Source organism: Eretmochelys imbricata, chromosome 3 (genome assembly GCF_965152235.1).
Source record: "Eretmochelys imbricata isolate rEreImb1 chromosome 3, rEreImb1.hap1, whole genome shotgun sequence".
Taxonomy (NCBI): Eukaryota; Metazoa; Chordata; order Testudines; family Cheloniidae; genus Eretmochelys; species Eretmochelys imbricata.
Genome location: NC_135574.1, coordinates 103,448,676 through 103,466,916, shown reverse-complemented (window position 1 = coordinate 103,466,916; position 18,241 = coordinate 103,448,676). Strand labels below are relative to the sequence as shown.

Here is an 18,241-nt window from a genome sequence, read left to right as displayed (position 1 = left end):
TCCTGCAAATGTAGACAAACTTGTTTGTCTGAGCTATTGGCTGAACAAGGAGTAGGACTGAGTGGACTTGCAGGCTCTAAAATTTTATGTTTTATTTTTGAATGCAGGGTTTTTTTTACACAATTCTACATTTGTAAGTTTAACTTTCATGATAAAGCGATTTTACTGCAGTATTTGTATTAAGTGAATTGAAAAATATTATTTCTTTTGTTTTTTTACAGTGCAAATATTTGTAAACAAAAATAAATAAAGAGTGAGCACTGTAGACTTTTTATTCTCTGTTGTAACTGAAATCAATATATTTGAAAATGTAGAAAACATCCAAAAATATTTAAATAAATGGTATTCTATTATTGTTTAACAGTGCAATTAATCATATGATTAATCACGATTAAATTTTTTAATCACTTGACAGCCCTAGTATCTATCCAAAATTTATAGTAAACACCTGACTCCTTAATAGTGCATTATCATTACACAGTAAATGACATAGCTGTAGGCAAAAAAGCCATCTTATAAATAAACAAGAATAATATAAACAATTTAGTTACTAATATAATCTTGGAAACGCTAGCATAGCTCAAGTTTTTCCTTGTGATTCCTCTAACCAGAATCTATTTCTGAAAGATCCACAACTTCTGATTCTGAACTTTCACAATGATCTTCAAGTATTTCAGCAAACTGAAGATTTACCAAAGAAGGAAGCTTCTGAACTCTTTCACGTTAGCCTATTTCTTGATTTTGTGTGTATATTTCCAAATATGGACCAGTTTCTTTCAAATGCTGCAGAAAATGGAGGAATCCGAAGCAGATGAGAAGTCAGAGGTTGTGTTGTACAAAAGTCTTGTCACCGTGTTGTAGGAGCAATACGCTTGGCGAATTCCCAGATTGCACTCCTGGACCAACTATCTGAAGATGTTCTGTACTCTGCAACATTTGGAAGTACTTTTCCAATATCCAGTGCTAAGTGTGTTTGGTTGTTTAGCAGTCCAGTCAATGCTGTAACATCACTAACATTACTACCTTTGAACCTTGGATCTATGAGGTTTGCAGCAACATATACTGGCTTGCAACAAAATTCTTCCCATCTACAAATGAAGTCCTTCACTTTTACTCCTTCCTGACCTGTGTGTGGAGATGCACTTAGATTCTCAAAAAACAGTTGACTTTATCTTGGCCAGAAGATGATGAATGTTTGACGAAAGTGCTCTGTCTGATTCATCTAGTGATTGCAGAAACAATTGGCTGTAGAATCTTCAGAGAGTTCTGCATGTGAACCCAGAAGATAGCCTCATCAAGTACACCTTTAAGATCTTCAATTATGACTTTTTCTGGAAGAGCTTTTTTTGTTTTAAAAAAACTTTCAAATGACATCATCGTTTTTCTCCATCCCATTTTGCTAGATAGTTTCAGTGTTACCATTTTATTCTTACCAGGCTTTTCTTCCTGCTTCTTCTTTAAAGACCGCAGCTACAATATGAACATATTTTCACCTTTTATAACTCGTTTTGTTCTTTTTATAGATCTTTTCCAGTGTGCCCAACTGCATGAAATCATTAAAAAGCTGTTTTAGGCCATGGGAAGCACATCCTGTTGCAGTAATATGTGGATATTTGTCCATTATGATGTGCCATGCTGCTATCATATTACTGGCATTTTGACTCAGCAGAGCAAATACTTTCCCACTTCCAATCTTCTCTAGTACTTCACATATTTCACTACTAATATACTCTGTTCTCCTCTTTCAATGCTTTTTTAAAAAACCTGGTTTAGGTGTTATCACAAATTTTATGATTCTTTCTCCCTATACATTTTTGTCCATCTATCTATAAGTACTACTAGATGAAGCGCTTCATTTATTTTTTTCTTGCACAGTTTGCTGACTGGGAACTGTAATAATGTGCCCCAGGGGATTACATAGATAACTCTGGTATATCGGCCTACTTGTGTGTAGGAATAGTAATTGCTTAATACTATAAATTGAATTATAGTAACTTCATTTGAAATACTTATTCGTTTTTAGACATCATTTTGAAGGACTGAAGTGCAGCAGTAATATTTTAAATATTACTCTAAAATTTCTTTCACTGTTCATTCTGAGAGAAAATATTTCACACAAGTTTCTTTTCAGTTTTTCCCAAACTTTCCAAATGTAAACAGGATCTAAATGAATGCTTTCCTGACAGCTAGCTGGGAGGAGAAGAGACTATGGGTGTGTTTATGTAAATACAGTTTGCTCCTGTGCTGTTTACATATTCATCATTTACAGCTGTGTCAAAGGATCAACTTTGTCTGGTGTTGGGTACAAATGACCTTAGTACTGAATGCAGGGGTACTGAAATATGGTTACCAATTTTGTAATTATCGTAGGAATACAGGAAAGCAGGACTGTGCTCAACCTGTCCCAAATGAGGGGGGGCACCCTCAGTTGAAAGAACCTTATTAAGCAAAGGCTTGAATGTCAGAGCCCTATGAATGTAAGAGGGGTTTGGTATAAGCTTTTGGGCAGATTATCTCTGTGGCACTCAGAGATGCGAAGGTCCAGAAAAACCCTGTAAACTTTTAGGGAAAAAAGCTCTTTTCCCCCCAGAGGCCTAGTATGGAAAAACTGTGTAACCCTTCTGCCACGTGGAGCCAGCAGCAACCAGGGACGGGTTCAGTATCCAGGGGTTCCTTTCCATCGATACAACACAGAACTGGCTCAAGTCCCCACCCAGTAACCTGGGAAAATTACACACCACCCCTGGGGGCTTATGAGAGGCAATACTTTCCCACTCGTAAGCACAGAGTCCAAGTGTAGAAAATAAACTTTTAATAAAAGGAGGGAAGTAACTCAGAGTTCATTTGGGAAAACACCACAAACAGGCTTCATGAACATATACCATGAGTAAAAGACCCACCCCCAAGTAGGTTGGGCAGTGCCCTTTTCCCCTCAAGTTCTTAATCCAACCCAAAAGTCCCTTTCACATGCACGACCCTTCTCTGCACCCCACTCACAGTTGCTGTCCTTAGTCAGTGCAGACCAAGAGTTCAGAGGTCAGAGTCCCACAAAGTCACGGGACCCCCCTGTCAACCTCCTCTTAGCTCTGGCCAAAATGGCCATCCACAAAACTAAGGAGAGGAGGTTGGCCGACGGGGTTTCCTGTGACTGTTGGGCCTATTTCCGCTCCTCAGTCCGTTCCCGTATCCGGGCAGAGTTCTTCTGGGCGGCGTCTGCTGGCTCCTTTGACACCTGCAAGGAGCAGTGGGTGCTGTCCGGGGTTCTCTGCTCTGTGTCCCCATCAGGTTCCCTTTGTTTAGCCCTGTGATCTCACTCCCGTTCCTGTTATATCTTTAGTTGTCCCGCACAATCGTTTGGAATCCCAGACCTGGGGAGGAAAGAGGATGTGGGCAAAAATCTACACCATGACAAGTTGGGGGTTCACATTTAGACATACTTTCCGTCTCCTAAACCTCAGCTGGAGATGATTCTTAAAGAAAAGAAAGAGCTATAAGAAGAGAAGGCAGATGCCCCAAATTATCTCTCCCTTTCTCTCTACCCATGTGTGATTGGACATGCATGCCCTGCACTGGGACTGCAGGAGTTAATTCCTCTCTTTGGGCCAAGGAGTCCATGCCCCCTTGACTCTGCCGGGTCCCCCTATCCTTGCCACCGCCCACCCTGAGGTGGTGGCCCACCTCACCAACCCTATTGATTCTGGCTGCTAGGCTGCCCAGCCCTGATCGTGAGAGCAGCTCTACTGACTCTGGCCACTAGGTCACACAGCCCTGATCTTGAGGGTGAGTATATTGACTTTGGCTGTTGGACCACACTACCCCGGGACTCGGGGGGGGGGCGCGTAGACTTGACCGTGGGCCTATGACCTTTGCCCCATCCCATAGGGGGATGAGGAGCGCATGACTCGCGATGCTATACAATACCTGAAGAACAAAGGAAACAGCTTTGGACTGGGGGAGGGATCCTGACTGAGAGAAATTCAGCCAGCAGAACTGTTGAAACGTGGTGAGAGAGACCTTTGCTTTAAATTTACTTAGCTTGTTAAGTTGGGTATTAGCTGTGTTTTACTTTTATTTTCTTGTGACCAAATCTGCCTTTTATGCCTCATTACTGGTAATCACTTTAAATTATCTATTTGGGATAATAGGATTTGTGCATATCATTTTCTATTAATAAAATGGCAGACTTTGAGTTTGTATTGTTCAGGAGAGAGCTGGGCAGTACACGACCTGCACTTCTGAGGAAAGTCTGGGACTGGGAATTGGCTAGTGTTGCTCTGCAGTGTAATTCAAGAGTGGCTGGCTATAGCACTCATATAACTATAACATGTTGGAGGTTTTGTGAACAGACCAGGAGTGGTAACTCTAACTGTGAAGCAATGTAAAAAGCACCCCAGATTGAAGAACTGAGGGAACTGTTCATCGGTCCAGATTGTACTCTGGGTAATGTCACAGTGTCATAATTGTACTAAGATTATCAAAACGTGTTTTATTAGTTGCATATAATTTTGACAAATGAAGGGCATCAGCTTTCAGAAATCTTATGGACTTGATCATGCTACCCTTACTACTCATGTGAGTAGTTCTAATGAGAATGGAGTTTCCAGACTACCAGTGTAGGTACACTGAAAAACTCTGGCATTTACTGACATATGTGAGTCTATTTGTGCTGCCATTTATAACTGAGGCAAAAACTGAAATTGTGTCCTCACTGAAGTCAATAGCAAAATTCCCACTGACTTCAGTGGGGTCCATGATTTCATTCAGACTTTCATTTTACAAGTTAATTGCACACACACAACTTGTAAAAAAGTTAACTTCCCCCCCATCAACAAATGACTTAATATTGAAAAAACTGTCTGTTCTCTGCTTTTTTTTGCAAATGTTTTTCTGTTAGTTTGCTTGACTTCCAGTTTCAAGCTTTTGAACTTGAATTTTACTGGGCCATCACGCACTACAAGGGCAACAACAGAAACCGATTTGGGGCTTCCCAAATAACAACAGGATAGCTGGTGGGGTTAGGGCCTGCGCCAGCTGGGGCAGAGGGCCATGCACTACCCCATCCCATGCCCAGCGGGCTCCTCGGCTTCCCAGAGCTCACTTAAGGGATCGGGGATGTGAGGCTCCCCTGCCCCAGTCCCGAGCCCCTGGGCGTTGCAGCAAGGAGCGCGGAGGTGAACCTGATCAGACCCCCCAGGCGTGGGGCAGCCTGGCAGGATCGCCACTGCGGGGAATGGGGCTGCTCAGGGGCCCAGTTTGTGGGGACACAGGACCGGCAGACTGGCCCTCTGGCGCCAGCAGGAGGCTTCCCCGCCACCTCCCTGAGCTTTGGGGCAGGCCCACAATGCCCCGAGCAGGCCCCTGCCGCGGTCAATCGCCAACGCTACCAGGAGCCGGCTGCGGGGGCATTAAACCAATGCAGGAGAAGCCGTTTACGCGCGTTCCTAAAACGCATCCTCCAACAACGTCCCGCCCTGAGCACTGCCGGGCTGGGCGGCTGGCATCATCAGCGCCAACGTCATGCGCATCACGACTTGCCCGCCTCTCCCCGAATGGCGTGTACTGCCTCACTTTCTAGCGCAAGCGCCTTTTCTCCCCCTTAATTCTAAGGAGCGCGCGCGCACGCGCGCGTTTCGTCTTCGGGACTCAGTAGTGGAGCATGTGTTTCCGTTGCCGTTGAGGTGGGAAGCCTGCGAAGAAGTCCCGGATGCCTCTCCACTCCCAGCGTTCGCCCCACTTTACGCGCATGCGCATTCTGCGGAGCGTTGTTTCCTTGGCAGCTGTTGTTTGTTTTCGGCAAAACGAGCGTGAGAGGCCGCGGAGGGGGATGAGGAAGAAACCAAGTGGCGGGGGGGAGAAAGGGCAGCCGCGGCAGTCGCAGCCCTAGTTCGAGGCCGTGCCGGAGATCCGGTCAAAGTGAGTGAGAGCCCCTGCCCCGCGCGCTCTGCCGTTTGCGGAGGCACCGGGATGGGGAGCGGGGTAAGAGGGAGCCTGGGCTCGGGGGGCGGGGTGGGGCGGGGGGAGTGGGTCTCCACCCGCTAGGCTCTGCCCCGGTAACTACACACTGGGTCCCTGACTGCTGGTGACACTGGCCGCGCGCTGCTGGTCTCGCGTTGCCAACTTTCTAATCCCACAAAACCCAACGCCCTTGCCCCGCCCCTGCCCCCCTCCTCGCGCTCTCCCCCACCCTCACTCGCTCTCCCCGCCCTGCAGCACGGGGGTGGAGTGCGTGGGCGGGTGTGCAGGCTCTGGGATGGGGGGCTGAGCCTGGGGCAGGGGCTGGGGGGGGGGCTCAGTTACAGCACAGCAGGGGGTTCGGGCCGGGGTTTGGGAGGGGGTGGGGGCTCAGTTACAGGACAGCAGGGGGTTTGGGCCTGGGGCAGGGGTTTGGGGGGGTGGGGGCTCAGTTACAGGACAGCAGGGGGTTTGGGCCTGGGGCAGGGGTTTGGGGGGGTGGGGGCTCAGTTACAGCACAGCAGGGGGTTCGGGCCTGGGGCAGGGGCTTGGGGGGGTGGGGGCTCAGTTACAGCACAGCAGGGGATTCGGGGCAGGGGGTCGGGCTGTGGGCTCCAGCTGGGCAGCGCTTACCTCAGGCAGCTGCTGGAAGCAGACAGCATATCCGGCTCCTAGGCAGAGGGGACAAGGGGCTCTGTGGATTGCCTGCCCCCGCAGGCGCCACCCCCACAGCTCCCATTGCCTGCGGTTCCTGGCCAATGGGAGTGTGGAGCCAGCACTTGGGGTGGGTGCAGCTCATGGAGCCTCCCTGGCCGCCCACACATCTAGGACCTGGCCATGGTACCTGCTTCTGGGAGCTGCAGGGAGCCTGCCTTGGCCTTGCTGCACCGCTGACAAGACTTTTAGCAGCTCGATCAACAGTGCTGACTGGATCTGCCAGGGTCCCTTTTCAACCAGACGTTCCGGTCGAAAACCAGACACCTGGCAACCCTATGCTGACCACTGCCCTACCTTGGGGTTTGAGGGGGGCTGAGACTGCAGGGGAGGGATGTGTGGTGCTGTGACATGAGTCGCTAACCCCACTTGCCAGCAGCTGCCTGGGTACTGGCCGCTGGATTTGGGCTCAGGCAAACTTGGGCAGGCTCCTGAGTGGAGGCTACTCTTGTGGGAATTCTGTGTGAAAAAATTAAAGATTCTGCACATATTTTAAAATTCTGCAATATTCTCCATATTTTAGTGGCCAAAATAACACAATATACTCACACAAATTTCAATTATTTTGGTAATTTATTTCAAAATATCTGTCAGCAAGTATGTCTGTAACAGTACAGACAACGAATAAGACTAGGAAATGTTTTTTGTCAAATAGATTCCTTACTAGGCATATAAATACAGAACTTTGAATAATTAATTTAAACTGCAGTGCAGAACTGTATTTCCCGCCCCCCTCAGAAGCAGTGCAAAAGTTTGGGGGAGTCAGGGGTAAACAGAGGAGCTGAGGGAGAGGGTAGGAGCCTGGGAGTGAATCTGGAGGGTTGATGGGTATGGGTGGGAGAAATATGGAACAGGTTTTTTGGGGGGGCAGGAAGGGATTGTTAGGGGAGCCTCCCCTATGCAGATCCTGGCTGACCTCTAGCCTCTCCCATTCATTCAGCTACATCTGCCCCTGTCCCCATGTGTCCCTGTACCCTCCTGTCCTTGCACCCTTTCCCCGGTCCCCATGTGTCCCTCCACCCCCACTGAGACACCCCCCTCCCCCGTGCCCATGTGTGTCTGTACTCTTTCGCCCATCCCCATGTAGCCTTGCACTCCCTCAGCCAGCCCCCTTCCCCCATGTGACTCTGCACCCTCTCCCCCTGTCCCCATATGTGCCCCACTCAGCCACCACCCTTCCCCTATGTGGCTGTGCACCCCCGCCCCGTGCCCATGTGGCTCAGCACCTCCACTCCCATTCATCCCCTGCCCTAGTCTGTTCTCCCCCACCAGCCCTTATGAACCCCAGTCTGTGATCCTCCAACCCCGCACTGTCTGTTCCCCCGTATGCCCTGTCTGCTGACCTGGCCCCACAGGCACAGCGCTGGGCAGGTAACCTCTTCCCTTCCATATCAGCAGCTGGGGCTACTCCTGCCTTGGAGTGGCTGCTCTGTTCTAGTGCCACAGCAGTCCCTGGGGGACAAAAGGCAGAACTGCAGTAACTTTCCAGTAGAAGTTATTTTCTGCAGGGGAAAAAAATTATGCATGACGCATTAATTATGTGCATGCATAGTGGTGCAGAATTCTCCCTGGAGTAGTGGGGGCAGAGCGGCTGCAGCAGGGAAGGCAAGGAGAACTGCTATGCTGTAGGCAGTTTCCCATCCCACCTGCCTTACCTGAGCCCTGCTGCTTTCCCAGCCCTCGGGACAGGTGTCTGAGGAGGGGTGTTTGCCTGCCCTACAGGGAGTGAAATTCACTCAGCCCGCCAGCGCAGACCTACCTGTTCTTCTCCACAGAAGCCTGCCTTGGCACTTTGGAGGAAAAGAGATTAGGGATGTCTCCCCCGGTGTCATGAGGCTGTGCCGCCCAGAACAGTGCTGGTCCCAAATAATTGCTGGTGAAGTTGAGATGAGTGTACAAAACTGAGAATGGCTGGCAACACAGGTTGTACTGCAGAGCCAGTTTTTTAAAAAGGCTCCAGAGACTATCCTGGCTGGTACAGGCCGGTAAGCCAAAGTTCAGTACCAGGGAAATTGATTGAAACTGTAGTACAGAACAAAATTATGAGACACATAGGTGAATGCTATTTGTTGGGTAAGAATCAACATGGCTTTTGTAAAGGAAAATCATGTCTCACCAATCTATCAGAATTCTTTGAAGTGTGTCAACAGACATGGACAAGAATGATCTGGTAGATACAGTGTATTTGGATTTTCAGAAAGCCTTTGAGGCGGTCCCTCACCAAAGACTCTTAAGCAAAGTAGCCAGTCATCAGAAAAGAGGTGAGGTCCTTTTAGGGATCAGTAATTGGTCAAAAGATAGGAAACAAAGGGTAGGAATAAATGGTCAGTTTTCAGAATGGAGGAAGGTATGTAGTGGGGTCTCCTAAAGATCTGTACTGGGACCAGTGCTGTTCAACGTCTTCATAAAAGATCTGAAAAAAAGGGAAAATAGTGAGGTAGTGAAGTTTGCAGATGATACAAAATTGCTCAAGATAGTTAAGTTCAAAGTAGAAGAGTTACAAAGGGATCTCACAAAACTGGATGGCGGGGCAAGAAAATAGGAGATGAAGTTGAGTGTTGATAAATGCAAGTAATGCATATTAGAAAACATAATCCTAACTATATATCCAAAATGATGTGGTCTAAATTAGTTATGACTCAGGAAACAGATCTTGGAGTCATTGTGGATAGTTCTCAGAAAACATCTGCCCAGTGTGCAGGAACGATTACGAAAGACATAGTAAGAAAGTATATGTCATAATGCCACTATATAAATGCATACTGCATGCAGTTCTGGTTGTCCCATCTTCAGAAAGATATATTAGAAATGGAAAAGGTAGAGAAGAGCAACAAAAATGATTAAGGGTATGGAACAACTTCCATATGAGGAGAGACTAAAAAGACTGGGACTCTTCAGCTTAGAAAAGAGATTACAGTGCTAAGCAGGGATATGATAGAGGACTATAAAATCATGAATAATGTGGAGAAAGTGAATAAGGAAGTGTTGTTTACCCCTTCACATAATGCAAGAACCATGGGTCACCCAATGAAATTAATAGGCAGCAGATTTAAAACAAACGGAAGTACTTCACTCAATATGTGGTCAACCTCTAGAATTCATTACCAGGGGATGCTGTGCAGACAAAAAGTATAACAGGGTTCAAAAAAGAATTAGATAAGTTAATGGAGGATAGGTCCATCAGTGGCTATTAGCCAGGATGATCAAGGATGCAATCATGCTCTGAGTGTCTTTAAATCTTTGACTGCCAGATGCTGAGACTGGACGACAAGGGATGCATCACTTGTTGATTGCCCTGTTCTGCTCATTCCCTTTGAAGCATCTGGCATTAGCCACTATGGGATACTGGGCTGGAGGGACCATTGGTCTAACCCAGTATGGCCACTGCTCCTCTGTTTGGAGGGTTTAAAACAGGCGTGCTTGGAGCATGCACCAAGAACACACTGCTGACTGAGACTGGGGTGAGGAGGCTTTACACACATGAGAAACTCTCCAGCACTTGGGAGGGGGATGGAAAAACCCACTGATATGAGTGGAGCAGTTCACATGTCTCAGACCTATTGTTCCAGGCTGTAGTCATCTCTTTCAGGTGGGAACATTTCACTGAAATGAATGGGCCACTTTAGAAATCTGCGAGGTCACAGAGGTGTTGTTTTAAACCCACCATGGGCAGAAATCTGAGAATGATCTGTCAATGTTTGGGAAAAAATTTGCCTCTATCAAGTTTCCCAGTGGTCCCCCCCCCCACCCCCACTCAACATAGTTCCCATCCCCTGATCCTCCTGAATTTTCCCCTTCTGTGTGTGTACTGGGATCTAGGGGAGCCCTACCTCTCTGCAGGGGTCTGACCCTCTCTCCCAGCCCTTTCATGTGAGCTGAAATCAGATCCGGAGTGAAGAGGGACTGAAGGTAATCAACATGGCCGTCCTTAGGCATACGCAGAATACGCAACTGCGTAGGGCACCGCGTAATTTGGGGCACCAAATTTCATGGTGCCCCAGACAGCTGCATGGTGCATATGCGGCACTGGCTCCAGCCGCCAGCCCCACCTCTTCCCGCCTCTGCTCTGGCCCCACCCCACCCCCATTCCACCCCTTCCCGACAGCCCCCTCTCCCGAGTGACGCAGCCTGGGATTAATGTGGGTACTGGAGCTGGCAGAAGGGGTCGCTCCCGCACTCCCTAGCGGTGGCGGGAAGCAGAACTACCCAGCCCCAGCCTGCTCTGCTCTGTTCCACTTCCCGCTGCTGCCGCTGGTGAGTGTGGGGGCGGGCCTGACCCCTTCCTCCAAGCCCCCTCCCACAAGCAACAGGGCTGGGAGCTGGGGGAGCGGAGCAGGCTGGGGCCAGGTCGCTCTGCTCCCCGCTGCGACCGATGAGTACGCAGGGGGGCGGGTCTGACTCCTGTTGCCCGCAACAGGCCCCCCGCTAATCCCTCGCACTGTCCTAGGCCTCCCTGTCCTGCTGCTGCCCCCCACAGCTTCTGCCCCTGCAGCTCTTGAGTGCAGTTTCCCCCTCACCAGCAGAGGGGGTGCAGTGCTCGGGCCATTTGCCCCACCCCACCTCCAGGAGCCACTGCCAGACATGATGGCCAGTTCTGGGAGTGGCGCAGGGCCAGGGCAGGCAGGCACGCTGCTGCCACCCTGGAGCTGCTAGAGATACACCCCTGCACCCCAAACCCCTGTCCTGAGTCCCTTAGCCTCCTGCTGCACCTTCCTGCACCCCAACGCTCTGCCCTGAGCCCCCTCCTGCACTTCACAACTCTTCCTGCATCCCAGCCCTCTGCCCTGAGCCCCTTCCTGCACTCCCTCCCGCACCCCAACCCCCTGCCCCAGCCCTACATTCATGGCCCTGTACCCCTCCTGCACCACCAACCCCGTGTCCTGTGCTACTGTTACACCCTGCACCCCTCCTGCACCCCAAGCCCTTCCCCTGAGCCCTACATTCATGGCCCTGCATACAATTTACCCACCCAGATGGGGCCCTCAGGCCAAAAAGTTTGCCCATCCCTGACTTAACCTATGTCCTATTAATAAATTTGTTTTATTTTAATATAAACCAATTCAGTGTTGTGTTTGAGGGGAAAGGTGTCTTTACCCCAGTTAAGTTAATAAACTGTAATATGCTTTTCTCTCTTTAAAGGCACAACAAACATTATTTCTCTGAGCTGTCCAGGAGAGGACTGGACACTCCAGGGCACAAGGTTTGGGGGGAAATTTAGGACTGGAAGTGCGGTAGGGTCATCTTGCTGGTTATAACCAGGGCTGGCAGGAGGTAGAACGGAGGTGTAGATAGGTTGCTGAGGGTCAGAGCTGCTGAACTAGGGCTTCATAGCACATAGGCACAGAATGTGACCTGCATTCTTGTAGGCTAGCTGTGAGCATTCAAGGCTGGTAGCTATAGCAGCAAAGCATTGTAAGGCACCCAGGGTTGCAGGGCAAGTGGTGACACAACACTTTACTGGTCTGGATTGCACTTCCAAACTCAGTGACAGAATGGTGGGGCAGACACACACTAATCTTCTGTCACATGTTTAGTGGCACTCTAACAACCATGTAATAAAACTGAAGGTTTTGGGACATAGACCATGTATGAGATTTCTCTCACTGGCCCTGTTAGCAACTACACATTACAAACATTTCCAAGTGAAACTATTATGTTAATTCTACAGTGACGGGTTGGATCACAGAAACCCCCTTTGGGACCTGCCATCTGATTGCTGAGACTACCTTTGAGCCCATTTTCCCTGGCAGCTTGGGACTTCAGACATGCTAGCCTGCTACAAACACAGACTCAGGTCTGAACCACGCCCCCCACAAGCTGCAGGGCTTAACTGAAAACAGCTTAAGAAGTGTTCCTATCTTCAACACTCAGGTACCCTGCTCCCAGGGGGTCCAAATCCCAAATAAATCCATTTTACCCTGTATAAAGTTTATACAGGATAAACTCATAAATTGTTCACCCTACATAATACTGATAGAGAGATATGCACAGCTGTTTGCCTCCCCCCCGCACCAGGTATTAATACATACTCTGGGTTGGTTAATAAGTAAAAAGTGAATTTATTAAATATAAAAAGTAGGATTTAAGTGGTTCTGAGTAATAACAGACAGAACAAAGTGAGTTACCAAGCAAAATAAAAATATTACACGCAAGTCTAAGCCTGATACAGTAAGAAAGTGATTACAGATGAAATCTCACCCTCAGAGATGTTCCAATAAGTTTCTTTTACAGACTAGCCGCCTTCTAGTCTGGGTCCAGCAATCACTCACACCCCTGTGGTTACTGTCCTTTGTTCCAGTTTCTTTCAGGCATCCTTTTGGGGTGGAGAGGCTACCTCTTGAGCTGAACTGAAGACAAAACTGAAGACAAAAAGGTGTGGTCTCCCAGGACTTTGTATAGTTTCTCTCTTCTGGGTGGAAACCCCCCTCTCCGCCTGTGTAGAATTACAGCTACAAAATGGAGTTTTGGAGTCACATGTCCAGGCATGACTCAGAACTTTACAGGAATGTTTCCAGGAAAGCTCAGATGTGGATTGGCATCTGTCAAAGTCTATTGTCAGATTAAGTGTTTCTTGATTGGGCACTTACTGAGAATAGTCTTTTCTCAAGAAGCTGACCAAATGTTTCACTGAGGCTACTTAAAATCAAACAAATACACAGCCAATATTCATAACTTCGAATACAAAAATGATACATGCATATAAATAGGATGAATATATTCAGTAGATCATAACCTTTGGAGAGATATGTTACATGGCATTTGTAGCATAAAACGTATTCCAGTTATGTCATATTTACATTCATGAGCATATTTCTATAAAGCATTATGGGGTGCAACATCACATCTACTATAACAAAATGTGTAGCAGTGAAGAAGAAGCACTGAGGAATTATGTAGTGACTCTGTGGTCTAGCGAAAAGACCACTGGATTGAAACTGTTCCTTACTTTGCCACTGGGCCTGCTGGATGATCTTGGGGAAATCACTTCACCTTTCTGTGCCTCAGTTTCCCACCTGTAATATGAGGATAATAATGTAGCGTTCTTTAAGTTATACCAATGAAAAGTATGATATAAATGTTATGTCTTTAATTATTACTTGGCTTGGAAGGATTAGGTTTTTATTGGTAAATGTCAATTTCACCATACACACACACACAAACAGATGAAAAAATATATCCATTGAGAATAATAGAAATTTACAAATAGGCAGAGAGAGAAATGCTGCTTGAGAAATTATTAGAGTCTGGTTTAAAGATATTTGCTCTATATTTTGACATGTGATGTTGGTGATTGGTGTTTTAATTATTTTAAACCTTTAACGTTTTGAATCTCAAGGTCTACTGTCATTGAATAATTACTGTCTGACAACTGCCCCCCTAAATTTACACAGTTGCAGGAAATTAAATCAATTAAAACAGAAAAAATACCTAAAATAAACATTGATACTTGCTCAAAATTATTTATGTAAAAAAAAATTTAATTATGCCAAGCCTAATTATCATCTAGACATGGAAGCATATAAACAGCAAACCTAGGTGAGAACTACAACTGTTGAAATGACCATTAACTCCTACCAGCAAACATTTCACTTTCTGTTTAAAGAAACCTAGGAAATTAAATGGCAAAATACTTCATTAGCTCAGAGTTACATTTGCCCAGTGATAGCTCCTGCCCTTTTAGAACATCGATTTCAGTAAAGTCTCAGACTTCTGAAAGTCAGGAAGTGCAGAGTTAAGGTAAACTCATACAACCTTAATTTTGCCCTCTTTGAGCAATGTCCCAATATGTCCATAACACACATATGCCCATTCTCCCTTTTCACTGTAATGGACAGCTGCATTTGCTGTATAATCAAACACCCTGCCTGCTGCCTCAACAGAATACAACACTTGTAATATTTAAAAACTACTTCACTCTTTTTGTAGCCCCTTCACACTTGCACGTAAGATACCACCTAAACCTCTGCTTTCCCCTACCCATCATTAAAGCCACAGACTGCTCTCATATCTGGCCTTTCTACTGACAGTATCAGTGCCCTGCCACTGACACAACCTGTACCATTCTGTATTGAAATGATGTAGAGTGGAAACTCAAGGTATATATACACCTCTTTCCTTTCATAAAACACGTGTGGGGGAGAGGACTCAGAACCACATCTTCTAGTATGGCAATCACAGCTCTGTGATGCTCCTCAAACTAATCCCCAGGTCTCCTAATATCACTGTCACAGCTCTTCCACCTTATTTCTCTTCCACTGAATCTACACCTAACAGAGTGAATGTAGCAGGAGTGCATGTAGATCATTCTCAGTGCTATTGTCACCTCCGTGGATGTAGAGTTAAGGTTGCACAGGCATTTACCTTAACTCTATGCTTACTGGCTTTCAGAAGTTTGAGTTTTGCTGAACTTAATGTTCTGGAAGGGCATGAGCTACTACCAGGCAACCTTAACTCTGCTTTAACAAAGTGTTTTGACATTTAATAGATTGAGCTCCTTGCCTCTCTTACTATAAGGCATGTTTTCCAATCCTTTAATCGTACTCATGGCTCTTCTTTGAACTCTCTCCAGTTATCAGCATTTTTCTTGACTTGTGGACATCAGAACTGGACACAGTATTCTAATGATGGTCTGCACCAGTGCCAAATAAAAAGGTAATGTAATCTCAATACTGATATTTCACTGTTTATACATCCAAGGATTGCTTTAGCCCTTTTGGCAATGGCATTGCACTAGGAGCTCATGTTCAAGGGATTCTCCACCATGAACCCCAAGTCTTTTTCAGAGTCACTGTTTCCTAGGATTGAATCCCCCCATCCTGTAAGTAAGACTACATTCTTTGTTCCTAGATGTATGACTACATTTGTCCATATTATTATTATTATTATTATTTATTATTTATTTTATTTATTATAAATGTGTATTATCATACCACCTAGAGAACCTGGACCCCATTTGCTATGCACTGTACAAATATAGAACAAAAAGACAGCCTCTAACCCAAAAACCATTCTCATTTTTTGTCTAGTTTCCTCCTTTGAAGTTAAATGCTATTGTGTGTTTCTTTGGTATTTTTCCTTCTACAAGGATGTTAAATTTAATTACATTATGGTCACTGTTACTGAGTAGTGCAGCTATATTCATCTCTTGGATGTGCTCATGTGTTTCATTTAGGACTAAATCAAGAATTGCCTCTCCCCTTTTGGGTTCCAGGACTATCTGTTCCAAGAAGTAGTCATTAATGGTGTCTAGAAATTTTATTTCTGTATCTCCTCCTGAAGTGACATGTTCCCAGTCAATATGGGGATAATTGAAAGCCTCCTTTATCATTGGGTGTTCAATTTTGTAGCCTCTCAAATCTCCCTGAGCATTGCACAATCACCTGGTCAGCTGTAGGTAGTATGTTTCTGCTGCTGTACTCTGATTATTCAAGCATGAAATTTTAAAATATCTATCCATAGAGATTCTGTGGTACAGTTTGATTCATTTAAGATATTTTACTATATTTAATTCTGTGCTTTCTTTGACATGGAGAGTTATGTTAGCTGGTGTTGCCAAGTTAACATTTACAAGGTATTAATAAGGCTTCAGAAATGATGCCTAGTTAATCACTCTCTTGACTAAAGTACCCCATTGAGACGAATGAATAAAAACCTAACACACTTTTTGTTTTTGCATAAATAATAAATGGTGATGAATAGGAATAGTTTGTATTTTTGTGCCATTTTGTCAAGTAATTCTGGATTGCAGTCTTGTGAGATCTCAAGCTAAGCAGTTACATCTAAGTTACACTAAGCAGTGAATCCTTGGATGGGAAACCTCCAAGGAAAACATGGGGTGCCTCAAGATGGTGCTGGAGATTCAGCAGCTTGGCCAGTCAGTGTCCAAGTTCAGTGTTGGGAAGCATTTTGCTGTGCAGATGCTATCTTTCAGGTGAGATGTAAGCAAACAAAATCTGGAGTCATGGCCATTTGTGATCACTAAAAATTTCATTTCACTTTTTGCAAGAGAGTAAGGGAGCTAGTCTGATCAAATTCTAAATTGTGTAATAAGGTCCACCTACCTAAATTCTTCTGTGGCTCATATTGGATGAGGAATTCTTCAGTTCCTGTAGTGTAGCATTTAACAGTAGACACACACTTCTGCTTTGTTATATACTACGTGTGGCTGCTTTGCTGTGGTGGCTGGGGTATTTTTTTTCTTTGCAGCATAACCTATACAGCCCCTGGGATCTTTCAGGACAGAAAATGTTACAGAAGTATAAAATACTGAAGCAGCAATACTACACTGTCTGTTTATAGACACAAAAGACAATGATGGACAGTACATTAGTTGCCATTCTGAAGATTATTTTTGCTACTTGATGAATTTGAAAAATACAGTTTAAAAAATGATAGCTTAGATAGAGAAAATGAGAATCTGCAGGAAGATATACAGAAAATTTTTAAAATCTCTGGCTGCAGATTTCTGTTTTCCCAGATTATATCCTGGTGTCTGGAATATAACCCTATACTGTATTATGTGTGTTTGTCATTGCTGGAGGAAAACTGCTTTATTAATCAATATGCTAGAAAAATAATAGATTAAGGAAAACTCTAGCTTTAGTCATTTTGGGATTCTCTGATTGTTGAACTTTAACACAAGATTAAATCTCTCCTATTTTAAAATGAGATTATCTAGGGGGAACATCCTTGTTCTTATCCATGTTGATTAATAGGCTATATTTAGACTTCTGATACTGTTAATTAAAGGCTGTGTGTCAAATGTTATGTAATTCTTCCTTCCGATTACAGTGGATAAAAATAACTATTAATATTATGGGTTTTAATTTTGTTGTCATGAAAGGGATAATTTATTCAGCAAGAGAAGAGTGGTGTGTAGAGAGCTCAGTGGTCTTCAGTCAAGCCTGGTGGATCTGTGCAATTTATAGCACTCAAAACAAAAAAGTGGTAGTGAGAATACTAGCCTAGCCTGTAGAGAAGATGATCAGCTGTGGACAAAATTTATTTGCTAGTGGCCCTCTTTTGTTGTGTATATTTGGATACTAATGAAGATATTTCAGCCATTAGATTGGAAGCAGGTATGCGCTACGCATATTTTATTTGTTTTTTGTCCTGTGTTCCTTTTTATAAACTTGAGGGTACCTGCTTTCTTGGTGCTCAGTCTCTTGAGAGAATAAAATCAATCACAAAATGTATTCTTCCCTACTCTCCAAAAGACAAAAGTAATTGGTAAACTGCAGGGTATTATAATTTAACAGTGTTTTGGTTTCTACCTTAAAGTAGTAAATGTTTTCTATTTCTATCTGAGTCTGAATTTGAATTGTGTGTAAAGCAGTGGTATCCTGTTGAGACACATACTTTATAGTGCCTTATAGTGACAATAAATCTAACTTTAGAAATATTCAAATTGATTTTATGTAACTAAAAAAAAACCCCTAAGACATGATTATTTAAAAATACATTTTCTCTTTTTTCATTTCTTTTAAGTGTTATGACCATAGGGATGCATAGTTTAACAATGACACTGAAGTAGTTTTGTTTCTGAGCTAGAAATAAATGATATTTCTGTTGGGGG

The 18,241-nt window shown here is 45.0% G+C and overlaps 1 protein-coding gene across 12 annotated transcripts in view; it reads left to right on the top strand.

Moving 5' to 3' along the window:
* Positions 1–5,589: 5,589 nt before the first annotated feature.
* AHI1 (Abelson helper integration site 1) overlaps positions 5,590–18,241 on the top strand; it is a 196,338-nt gene continuing 183,686 nt past the window's right edge. For 5 of the 12 annotated variants that reach the window (XM_077813084.1, XM_077813083.1, XM_077813076.1 and 2 more), the window contains exons 1-3: positions 5,591–5,913; positions 12,965–13,039; positions 15,236–15,318. The gene's annotated coding sequence lies outside the window, so the exon portion shown is untranslated. Of the gene's footprint in view, positions 5,914–12,964; positions 13,040–15,235; positions 15,319–18,241 lie in introns of all 12 variants that reach the window. The other 7 variants (XM_077813079.1, XM_077813080.1, XM_077813081.1 and 4 more) reach the window with 3 other exon arrangements.